Source organism: Elaeis guineensis, chromosome 4 (assembly GCF_000442705.2).
Source record: "Elaeis guineensis isolate ETL-2024a chromosome 4, EG11, whole genome shotgun sequence".
NCBI classification, from domain to species: Eukaryota; Viridiplantae; Streptophyta; class Magnoliopsida; order Arecales; family Arecaceae; genus Elaeis; species Elaeis guineensis.
The window spans coordinates 94367563-94380943 of NC_025996.2; positions in this window are offsets into that span (position 1 = coordinate 94367563).

The window sequence follows — 13381 nt, forward strand, 5'->3', positions numbered from 1 at the left end:
AAATTCAAAACTGAAACATGACTTTTAGCTTCAACATTCAGAAATCTTTTGCTATTTTCAATCTTTCTACTAACTTAAAGTCATTGTAATAATTTATAAATATGAATGAACTACTAATTTCTAATACCCAGACAGTATTACCAGGATAAAAAATCACTAGGTGTTATCACATAAGCACCATGTCCAACAACCATTTGCTGATTTCTCTTCTTTAGCCTGTTAGATTATGAAAAAATAGATATAGAGAATAATTTCTCTTTCAGTATCCTTGCTTCTTCTAAAAAAAGCACTCTGTCAGACTCGAGTTAACCTAAAACACATTTGTCAGTTCAAGCTCCAAAGCCCAAGCATGACAGCTTGCACCTACCTTTTCTTTCCTTTGTCGAAGGACTCAGCCTTGTAGAAGACACATCCTCAAAGGTGCCAAAAAACTCTTTCAATATTTGAAGAATTTTCTTCTGCTAGTATTCTCAAATTTACAACTAAATTCATTGTTCAACATTATTCTCATAATATGCCGCAACATGATTCGATCATTTAACTATTTCTGATAAGTGTCTCTAATTTCATCATATGTGTTGGGTGTGGGAACATTAGGTGCTAGATCTGTAATCATATATGGGATTATTTGTACTCTAAAACTATTTACAACTTTTAATACCAACTATCGAAGTTGGTCTTATAAGTTAGTCACTATCAAACAGTGAACTGAGTAACGGACATTTAGCCATAACTAAAAGAAAAATACAAGACCTCTATGTTTATGAATTGATTAAGCCTAAAATGTGGACTTTAGTCTAAAGATTCTCCTACTTATTTTAGTCGAATTGGTAGCCTTTACCTCCAATCTGAGGAATTATCCTAATTCTTTAACGGGTACTAGAATCCACACAGACTACACACAAGCTCGACTTTGGCTAATCCACTCATGTGCATCTATGGGTAGGTTCTTTAACCAATTATTTTACCAAATAATTTTTAGTAATTGATTTTGTCTCAAGTAACTTTTCAATTGACTTTGGTCTTCTCTGTAAGTCCTGATTAGGTCCAACCATTAACATGATCATTCTTAGGAATCTAACTACTGAATGATCAGATCCGACTTTGGCTGGCCAACCTAACCACTCGTCAGAGAGACTCGACTGAGTCATCATATTATGAATGATAATTTCAATAGTGGATAAGCACCATGCCTTTGGACCTCCAATAATCATCCAACTAATGGACCCATTATCATCCAACTTAATGAGAGGCAATCATCTAGTTATCATCATAATTATCTCATTTTAGAGACCTAATAATTTAGAGAATTTAAGAATTAATTTAGAGAAGAGATTTGACCAGCTAATCAACAATCTTCCACAGACTTTACCAAGTCATGAAGAGGACTACAGACAGGTCAATCTAAGAGAACCTAAATCAGTCACACTGATTTACCTATGTAGCATGGGTTAGCATGAATCAATGAGCAACCTAATCAAAAACTAATTAACTACATCAGCCAGGTAAGTAAGATTGATGGGAGGGATATGCCATTAACTCATCATAGACTCAATCTATAAGAGTAGCTCTCAATTAATGACCATCGATCAAGTCTGCCAAACTTATCTTAGACACTAATTGGTTCATCAGTTTCAATTTGATTTGTCGAAAGACTCGAGCTCGATCAATAAGCCACGATCGAAGTCCATCTTGATTTAATCATAGATATGGACTTGACCAACTACAACTATTATATTGGTTCTAAAGAAATTCTGATTTAATCTAGTTCAACTTTTGATTAGATTTAATTAATTTCTCTATTAAGTCCATTTGATTCTAATCTTAGGTCTAACCTAACTAAGAGGACCTGATCAAGCTAAATCATGTGAAAGAAGAGTGCCCTGTAAGCCAATCGCAAGTATGTTCTGATGAATTTTTTTTTATAATTTTTTAACTCATATAATGATATTTATTATTTGATAATAAAATGAGGTATTGATTCATCATATTAGCTGCATCTTATTATGTCTCAGATTATGATGAACCCCAAAGATTAGGATAATATTTTAGGAGACATGAATGGGTCATGCTAGTAAGATCTAAAATCTTAAAATTCTAATCTTAAATATTTCTGATCGTAGAAATATTGAGTCGAAGATCAATATTCCAGATAGACCGGCACATCATATGTATGCTCAATGGAGAGGGTGGCAGATCTCACTAGCTACTTGTGTGGGATACTAATACAAAGATGTGGGTGCTTATTTAAGAAATGAGTCTACTGAATTGACTCGATGAAAGAGAATATCTTATGGAAGACTTAGTTGCATGTCAAAGATGGTTCTCTAAGTAGGAGTTGTGCAAGTGATCCTTAGACCTGAGATCATCATGGAATCTTGTGTACATGAGTCTATATTTTGGTTTATACTCAAACATGATATTAAGATATGTACGGAGTGTTCTGGATATGGTGGAGTGTATATGAAGATTGTGAGTAGGTCAACATAGAATCGATAACTCCTAGTAAGAGGAGATCGCATCTTGTGTATTCTCATTCTTAGATGACTCAGAAAAAATCTCTTGACCAAAAGTAGGAAGGAGATTAGAAAAAGTTTCTAATGCTTTTCATCAGAGTCATTATTGGTTAATTATGAATCGATATGAATATGTATTTGAGTTTGACATAATTCCATACTTATGAATATATTCAGGGTGCAGAGATGATCAAAGGATTGTATTGTACGGTAACTTACCACTGAAAGATATATTTGATATTTTTATCAAATTTTATATTTTTGGATAGTCATGATATGTTGCTAAATATCAATCTTGACTTGTAGGTCTGATCAATTAAAGAGTTTAATTCGATCGACAATTAGAAAGAGTTCTAATTGTTAAAATCGGTTAGCTCGTTTGAACCTAAATTGGTTAGATTAAAGTCTAATTAAATTAGGTTAACTTACACCCAAACTTACTGATGGCTAGATGTGAACTCTAATAGGTCACACACATATAAAAATTGACCAAGGTCTCTTTTGAAATGGTTGATTGGAATTTTGGATTCAATCAGGGTTCCGGTAAGCATGCTAGCACGTGTATAAATCCAAGCTCCTTTGGAGATCAATTTGGTCTTATGCCTTACTGATTTGCTAGCCTAATTTGGTGGGAATTTGGGTCAGATCAAGCCATCTAGAAGCAATCAAAAAAGAGGCACCATATCTTATCTTAACGCCAATAACCAAAAGTCCAAGATGAGAAGGACTCTTGGTGCAAATATGCAGAGCGCATGTGCTATTTGGTTTTGGCATGGAGAAGGATTAAGAGTCCTTCTATTTTGGATCTCTATTTTTTATGATAATGAGATTAGATGATGAGCAACCTAGCACATCATTTGAAGTATAAAAAATCCTTCAGATTATGCATGGAAAAATTCTTGGAACTTTGTTGCACGTACAATAGTTTTTCTAGATGTGCGATGGGACATGAAGACTCCTTCTGTTTAAGGAGTCTTTAGCAACTTTTTTATCTAATAATTTTTGTGATAAGGATTATTTTAAGTGCTGATCATGTGGTAAAAAATTAAAAAATTATCAGGTTATGGAAGGTTGCTTTTGACTCCCTTTTCTGGGCATGCATGTGCACGACAGTGAGAAGGTGCTCGCGTGTCTCTTTGGTGAAGAGTCATCTCACATATAAACACTTATCTAAATGAGGCATCACTTACTGATGGCCTTCCTATTTGAATAAAATATTATGTGTCAATTTTTCACACTGATCTAAGTCAGAAGAGATGTGAAAAGTATCTCATTCTGGGCATGCGCATGTGAGAGGGCTGAAATCGACGTATCACATCCTGAAGAGTCCTTCTATTTAAAGACTCTCAGATAAGTGATACATGAACTTGATATATCTTTCTAGATGAGGTGTGCCTTCTCTATTGGTGACTCATTTGTGCTATAAATAGAGGACGACAGAAGGATTGATCATTCAATTCTTACATCCCCTATCCACTCCCTCTCTCCCTCTCTTGCAACTCTAGGTTTTAGGACAAAGGCTTGTTCTTTTAAAACAAGCCTAATCCTAACAACTCTAAGGGTTTAAGAGATCTAGAAGAAGGTGGTCAGGTTAAGTGGGTAGTTTTAAAAAGTTCAGACTCAAGTCTGAAGGAAGATCTGATCGATTGGTGGCTAGTCGAGTTCTAGAGGCTAGAACTCTTGAAGCAAGGTGAAGGAGGAGCACTGTTCTTGATTCAATTTTCATGTGGATCACCATCAGAGGGTGAACACTTGGACACCTTATAAAAATTAGATTAGTATTATAGGTATTGTTCTTATCCAAATTTATTTTAATTATACTTTGATTTATATAGTCAAGGATTTCTGGGCATTAGGATTTTCAGTGCATCGGGTGTTTTTAATGAAAATTTTAAACACTTAATTCTTTTGCTGCACTATCAGAACTCAATAGTGGTATCAAAACCTACCTTGATCTATACAATCAAAGGTTAAATTATTATCTTAATTGTGATCAAGCATGGTTTTTGGTTTGGTTCAAGTCGGGTTAAGGGTTGAACCCGATTGAACGTCCAAACCTAGTATGTCTTAGAGATATGTTTTAAATATAAAATGCATGATATATGTATAGAATTTTTTTAGTAGCTTAGTACTCTAATTGGAGTTCATCATCAGATCATCCAGTTATAAGAGCAAATAGGGTTTAAAGATCTCCTCTTCCTATTCCATAGGGTACTCTTATGGCATGTAGGGGTCCCACTGTGATGTTCCAAGAAGAAGAATTGCAAAAAGAGTATTTTGTATTCTTGCATGTTATTAGAATTTCATGCGTATGTGATATGCTTGAGATGCTTAACTATAATCATGTTATATGATTATATTTTTATATCTTAGAGATATGATTGGATGCTATGATTAGTTGTTATGATTTTTAAGATACAACTATATTAGTGCATCATTGTGATTGATTGATTCAAGATGTGCTTGAGACCATTAAAACCCTCATAAAAATTATATTAAGTCATAATATTGTGAACCAGTAACTGACCTATTTTCTTGAATCGATTAATCAATTGGTGTCTAAGGAGTGTTTCAAGTATGATAGTTATTTAATTGGTTTCGTTGCTGGCTTGGCCAATTTTATTGGTGTCTAAAAAAGCCAATGGAGGGATCCCACCAATCTTAACACTTTCTTAGATACTTTACGGTATATTTTAGATATATTGCTTTGTTGTGATATCCACGAGGGCAGCATTTTTTAGATATGGCTGTATAAAAATGAAGGGTTGATTTAACTAAAAATACTATAGTTTATTGTGATATCCACAAAGCTATGAGTATTTTTAGAGGCAAAAATTATGTCGAGAGTTGCATGAGATGCAATTGGATAGGTTTTTCTATCTTTGAACTCATTGAGATTTGTTATGATATCCACAAGGCTTCAATGAGGGATTAGGGTCTAACTCCATTAAGAAATTAGATTAGAGTGTCTTGTTTACGATAGGAGAGGCTATGGTATTCAATAAAATAGTGGAAGATATAACTAATTTTAAAAGTCCTCATCTAGTTATGTATGTCAAACATGAGTGATCTGCTTATACTATTATTCTTATTTATGTAGATTTAAGTCTGCATTATGGCTTCTTTGTTTTTACTTCATAACATCGTAGATAAAAATATGTTGATCGATCTCAGCTATATGGATTGATTGAGAAACTTGCAAGTTAGGTTCATATCGGAGAAGAACTCTGATGTTCTGGATTTTTCTGACCTTGAGATGGTCAGTAATAATAAGAAGGCAAAAGATATCCATATGAATATTAGCTTTCATTTTGTGATAAATTTGGACATTAGGAATATAATTGCAAGAATAATCTTGCAAGTTTGAAGTAAGATGCAAGTGTAGCATCAAAAGGTATGTATATGATACAGATCTACTTTTCATTGAGTGGCTCAGACTCTGATACTTGGATATTAGATACTGTCTATAGATTGCATATTTATAATTTATTACAACAACTACAGAATATCAAAGGTCTGAAAGGAGATGACCTCAGCTTTATGGCGCAAGTGGAGAGTCCATTAGTGCAGAGGCTGTGAGAACCTGTATGCTTAATTTATCTTTAGATAAAAATTTTAGAATTAAAAGACTGTTATTATATCTTAAAGGTCATTAAAAATATTATTTATATACCTTTGTTATTAAAACAAGATTATGAAATAAGGCTAATGAAAAATGAATACTCTATTTTTTTTCTAATAAATTTTATGACAGTGGTTATATTGATAACAATCTTTTAATTCTTGCACTCAATAAAAATATTTTTTATATTAAAAAAATATAAAAAAAATAAAAAAGATATGAATATCACATATCTCTGTATTGTTGTCTTGATCATATTAGTGAGTCCAGGATAAACAAGTTATACAAAGAAGAATTTTTTGACCCATATGATTATGAATTATTGAAAACTTGTGAATCTTGTCTCATGGGCAAGATGACCAAGACTCCATTTTTTGGACATGAAGAGAAGGTGAATGAGTTATTAGCCCTAGTATGTACAGATGTATGTGGATCGATGATAACTCAACCCAAAGGAGGATACTTTTATTTTATTACCTTTACAGATGATTTATTAAGGTTCAAGTATATGTATCTTATGAAACATAAATCTAAAGCCTTTGATAAGTTCAAAGAGTATCAAAGTATGATCGAAAAATAAATTGAAAAAAATATCAAGATTCTTTGATTTAATTGAGGAGGAGAATACTTATCCAGTGAATTTTTTGATCATCTTAAAAGTAAAGGTATTCTCTCTGAATGGACCGCTTCTTATACACCTCAGTTAAATGATGTAGTAGAAAGGAGGAATCGCACTTTGATAGATATGGTGCGGTCCATGATGTGCTTCATTGATCTTCCAATATCTTTCTGGGGATATGTCCTAGAGACTGCCACATATATATTAAACAGAGTACCTTCAAAGTATGTTGCAAGCACATCATATGAGATATGGAAGGGAATGAAGCCTAATCTTAAACATCTTAAGATTTGGGGCTGTCCTACTTATGTCAAAAATATTTTTAAACATAAGCTTAGTGCTAGATTAGATAAGTAGAGGTTTATAGGATGTCCTAAGAAAATAATAGATACTATTTCTACTATCCTACTAAACAAAAGATATTTGTTAGTAGGCATACCATTTTTGAAAAATGAATTCATCCAAGAAAGAGGTAGTGGGAGGAATATTGAACTTATGAAAGTTCATGATCTACAAACTGATCTAGAAATACCTATGAATGAACCATAAGAAGATCCTCAATCAAAAATATCCAAAGATGAGGTACATCCACAGCACACACACCTCCTCTCCGAGGGTCAGATAGAGTGCGTCAAGCACCTCTGAGATATGATTTTCTCATTGAGAATGATAATTCGATCAACATCATTTAGGATGATGATCCACTGATCTATTCGAAAGCTTCCATGAGTAGAGACTCAAACAGATGATTGAAAGCTATGAAATCTAAGATGGACTCGATATACACCAACCAAGTGTGGACCTTGGTTGATGCGCTTGAGGGTGTGATCCCAATAGGGTACAAGTAGATCTTCAAGAAGAAGATCGAAACAAATGGCCAAGTAGAAATCTATAAAGCTAGGTTGGTGGAAAAGGGTTTTAGACAAAGATAAAAAAATGATTATGATGAAACCTTTTCACTGGTAGCTATGCTCAAGTTCATCCAAATTTTACTTGATATAGCAGCATACTACGATTATGAGATATGACAAATAGATGTCAAGACTACATTCCTTAATAGTAATCTAAAAAAAGATGTCTATATGACTCAGCCAGAGGGATTTATCTTAAGTAGGAGGATAAATTAAGTATGCAAGCTAAAAAGATCCATTTATGTATTAAAGTAGGCTTTGAGGAGTTGGAACATCTAATTTGATATGATAGTCAAAGAGTTTGACTTTCTCAAAAATAAGGATGAACCATGTGTGTACAAGAAGAAAAGTGAGAGTGCTATTGTCTTCTTGGTTTTGTATGTTGATGACATACTGCTTATTAGGAATGATATCCCAATGATTTAATCAGTCAAGACTTAGCTATCGAATAAGTTTCCTATGAAATACTTAGATGAAGCATCCTATATACTGGATATAAAAATTTATAGAAATAGATCTAAAAGGATGTTAGGCTTATCTCAGTCACGGTACATAGATTTCATATTAAAGAGGTTTAATATGGAGGCAAGTAAGAGAGATTATCTGCCTGCAAGTTATGGTATACATCTTTAAGAAAATATGTTCTAAGACACTAGAAGAGAAAAAGAGAATGAATGAAATCTCTTATGCTTTGGTTGTGGGATCAATTATGTATTGAAAAATATGTCCCGAAGTCAATCGTAAGACAATTGTGCTCATCTTGTAAACTATATATGAATTTTTATTAATAAAAATTATTTGATATTTTCATTACAAATTGACTATGTTTGAATTCTTGTGTTATAATAAAATTCTTAGGACTATATATATTAATCGACAAAGGAGGATTTGTCGTTAAGTCCTTAAAATTGTTCGTGACCAAATAATATGTTATTACTAGGACGATGCGATATCAAGTGTAAGTCGTTGTGTGCCATATAAGTTGGTTATCCTCTTAACCAAAGAGTATGGAGACACTATTATGGCATACAGATGTAATGTAGGAGTACATTAGCATCGAACGTAACCATGTGTCGAGTACTTTACTGTCAAGAGTAGCTTGTGAAGGGTATAGGTATAAGTGTCCCTCTGGCCTGAGAGTACCACGGTGATTATAAGCAACTCATTGTACTTTAGTATCGGACTATCTGAGTTTCTAACTTAGTGACGGAAGGATACTAGGTGCAGTCAATACTTATCAAGTCAGTGTGTGAGTCAAGATGGAATTGATCCCTCTGAATTGGTAGGAGATATGCATCAGTGTATTTCAATTTAGCAAAACCTTGGATAGGATAATCCATGAGATGGATTTGAAAGGTTGAAATACAATGTGATTGACTTAATTAGGGTTTACAGTTAAACCCTAAGTCACCTTGAGCATTTGGGTCAGAGGGATGTTTGTAAAAGAAGAGGAAGAGGTCCAAGGTGCTTGTAGAAGAAGGAAGAGATCAGCTGTCGAAGTTATTCATAGACTAGCATCTCCGAGTCCCTGATCTGTGCTAGTCTTTGCATGGATTTTTTTATAGAGGCCAGATGACTTCATGTGGCTATGAGCGATCTGAGGAACATCCTCTCCAATCGTTGGATCAGAGAAGATCAAGATCAAGATTTGTTTGATAACGATCTCTAACTTATTTTGATTCCTATGGTAGATCTAATAGTTAGATCTATAATTTCAACATCGATGAGATCGAATTTTTATCTAAAGCATATATTTTTCATATCAAAGATCCTGATATGATAGTCTAAGATTAGATCTTATATATATGATTAGGATTAAATTATTTTATCTATTATTTTTGCTATATAAAATTTTTAATTACATGTACTGCATGATCACAAATTTTTTTCAACTGGTATCAGAGTCAGGTTGTTTTGATTTGAATTAATATGAGTTTAGATCTGATTTTTTATTATTAGATCTGATTATTTATTATTTAGATTAGATTTAAATTAATTTATTTTTAGATCTGATTATTGTTTATTTAGATTAGATGTTCTGAGTAGTAAAATACTTGGATTGGGTAATCATCAGGTCGTCCAGTCATAGGAGTAAGTAGGATTTCATGACCCTCTCCTCCCATTCAATGAGATGCTCTTCATGGCGTGTAGGGGTGCCACTGTGAGGTCCCATGAAGAAGAAAGTGAAAAGAGAAAATTTATTTTCTTGTAAAATCCTAGATCTTGAAACCTTATGTGTTGTTGTATGTGATGCAAGTTGCGAAGATAGTTAGTTACATCTAATCTTATTTAGTCGAAATTATTTTGATCTAAAATCATAAAAAATTTAGATTTGATCTAAATGATTTTATGACTTGATGTAAAATATTTACATAAAAAATTATTTTCAAAATCTTAATCATGTTGATGCAAAACTTAATTGAGAATTAAGTATCAAGCTGATTGGATCTAGAATTGTGATTTAGATCTAATGACATTGCATAAAACATGGGGCATGGATTAGCTCAAATCATGTCTTTCTCTTTAATTGGGTTAGACCTAAGGTTAGAATCAAAAAATTGATTGATCATGTAGAGAAATTGATTAAGTCTAATCAAATATTGAATTAGATTAATCAGGATTTTCTAGTATAATAGTTATAGATGGTCAAGTCCATATCTTTGATTAGACCAAATGGACCTTGATTGTAGCTCAGTGGTTGAACCTGAACTATTAGATTGATCAAATCGAAACTAGTTAACCAATTAGTGTCTAAGATAAGTTTGATATTTTGATCGGTGATTTTTAATTAAGAGCGGCTTACCTGACCATTTCGATGGTGTTTAAGGCAAGCTTAGCAGACCTCCCACCGATCTTACTTACTTGGCCAATTTGATGAACTAGATTTTGATTAGATCGCTAAGTGATTCGAGTTAACCGACACCATTAAGGTTGATCAGTGTAACTGATCTAGGTGCCAATTCAATCAGCATGACCTAACCCGATTCAATGACTTAGTGAAGTCAGTGGGACGATTATGGTCTATTGATTGATCTTTTCTTCTCTTCTCTCTTCTCTAAATCGATTAAATTCTCTAAATTATTAGATCCTTAAGATGAGCTAGTTATGGTGATAATTAGATCATTGCCTCCCATTAAGGTGAGTGATAATGAGTCCATTATTTCTGATTGACATTGCAGGCGCTATCTGTCTGATGTTCTCTCTGAATGATGGAATTATCATTCATCATATGATAACTCTGATGAACTATCTGATGATGGTTGGGTTGATCGAGCCATCCTTAGACCTGATCACTCATTAGGTAGAATCACTGAGTAGGTTCATGTTAATAGTTTGACCTAACCAAAATTTCAGTGGAGGCCTATCACCTACTGAAATGAAATCTGAGGCTAAATTAAATACTGAAAGTTGTTTGGAGAAATAATTGATTGAGAACCTACCCATAGGTGCATATAGGTTGACTGAGCCATCTTCGGACCTATATGTGGTCTGTGTGGATTCTAGTATCTGCTAAGGAATTAAGGTAATTCTTCGAATTGGAGGTAGAGACTACCAATTCGTATAAAATAGTGGGAGGATCTTTAGACTAAAGTCCAAGTCTTTAGAATTAATAAATTCATATACTAATTAGGCTTTGTTCTTTCTTTGTGTGTATAGATATGGCTTCAAACTTGTCACTTTGATCACTGTTAGACAGTAAGAAGCTAACCAGATCGAATTTTGATAATTAGTATCAAAAATTAAAGATTATCTTGGAGCATGAGTGGATGTTTTATGTGATAATGGATTCAGCACCTGAGGAGCCTACTCCTAATGCCCGAGGAGTGGTCCAAAATACTTATTTAAAGTGGCTCAATGACCGCACCACAGTTCGTTGCATCATGCGGGCCTCCATGAATGACGAGTTCAGTCGAAAGTTTGAAGAAGCTCAGCTAGATAAAATACTTCAAGTGTTGAGGGATTCCTTTGGTACTCCTGATGATGTTGAGCGGCACAAGACTAGTTACACTATTTTCAGTATCCGAATGAGGAAGGGTGCACTGTTATCGATCATGTATTGTACATGATCAGCAGATTCAAAAATTGAGCAAACTCGACTTCCCTTTGCATGAACAGTTGCAGAAAGATGCGATCCTGAACTCTCTTCCCAAGTCCTACTTGCCGTTCCTCGATTATTTTAAAATGACGAAGCCTATAGTCAACTACCACAGTCTGTTGGGATTGTTACAGATTTTTGAGAAAGATCACCAGCTCTACAAGGAGACAGTGAATCTAGTGGAAGGATCTTCTTCGGATAGTCATCATCCCTTTAAGTGTTGGGTTTTGGGTCACGCAACGGAAGATAGGATTTCAAAAAGTATATGAAATCCAATAAACCCGAAAACCAAAATCCTAGGATCTCCCTTGGTGTATTCAATCAAACATATATGCCTATAAGTGAGGTTTAGATACGAAACCTTAGGTCGGTGAAGAATAGAAGAAGCCGGTATCCTTTTCTTTTTCATGAGGTGCCCAAATGTTCGTCCTCCAATAGGTGATCCACCTGATATCAGGATCAAGAAAATGCTCCAGTAGAACCTTACCTTGTCAAATTCTCCTCCCGAGAACTATCTTGCCTTGCTAGGACCAATTCGCAGCACTCCTTCACCAATTCTCTCTTAAATAGCCTAAACCCCTCCCTTAGCCTTTCAAAAGGATCTTCCTAAATCCTTGTCCTAATGGAAGACTCCTTGTCTTGAAGTCTGAGACCTTGTCTTAAGGAAGACCCCTTGTCTTAGCACTACGAGACCTTGTCTTAATAAGGGAAGGAAGAAACTTTATCAGACTTTTGATTGATATTTATCCAGACTAAAGGGGGGTATTTATAACATACGAATATATGCTAATATGTCTATTCACAAAGGCCTTAGATCTGGTTATTAAAATATCAAATACGTTCTTTAATCGAAAAGACTGTTAGTTACATCTTAAGAACCCATACGATGTTTAAGCTATTGGGAAATGTGTTCTAACCAATCATCTAAGTGGTAGATGATTGGAATTAGTATATAAATTATCTAATAATAATAGTTATTTGGCAAGTTCATCATAAAAGTTCTATCTTCCTTAAATGAACTCCTAAATTATGGTGAACTCCTTAGAACACAATCAATCGATAAAGGAGGATTTATCGGATGATTCTTAAATTATTTACGACCAAATGATAAGTTATTAACAAGGATGATAACTTATCAAGGGTTGGTCACTGTATGCCATATGCGTTGGTTGTCCTCGTAACCAAATATTGTGGAGACACTGGTATGGCATCTAGGTGAGATATAGAGTACATCTGTATTGAACGTGACCAATGTAAACTCTACTATCAAGAGTAGTTAGCTAAGGCCAATGGGTATAAGTGTACCTCCGATCTGAGATCACTATGGTGACTTGCAAGCAACTCACTGTGCTTTGGTGTCGGACTGCCTGTATTTTTAATATAGTTCAAAAAATTTTTGAGTACAGTCAAGTACTTGTAAGTCAGTGTGTGAGTCAAAATGGGATTGACCACTCCTGATTAACTTCAGAAAGAGAATGTCTCACTGTGTTTCAATTTAGCAAAACCTAGGCCTGGTAATCCTCGTGAGGAGTCACGAGATTTGTAAAATTTTGAGACACAATAGAGATGACTTATATGAGTGTTAACAATATACTCAAAGTCATCTTGAGCATTATT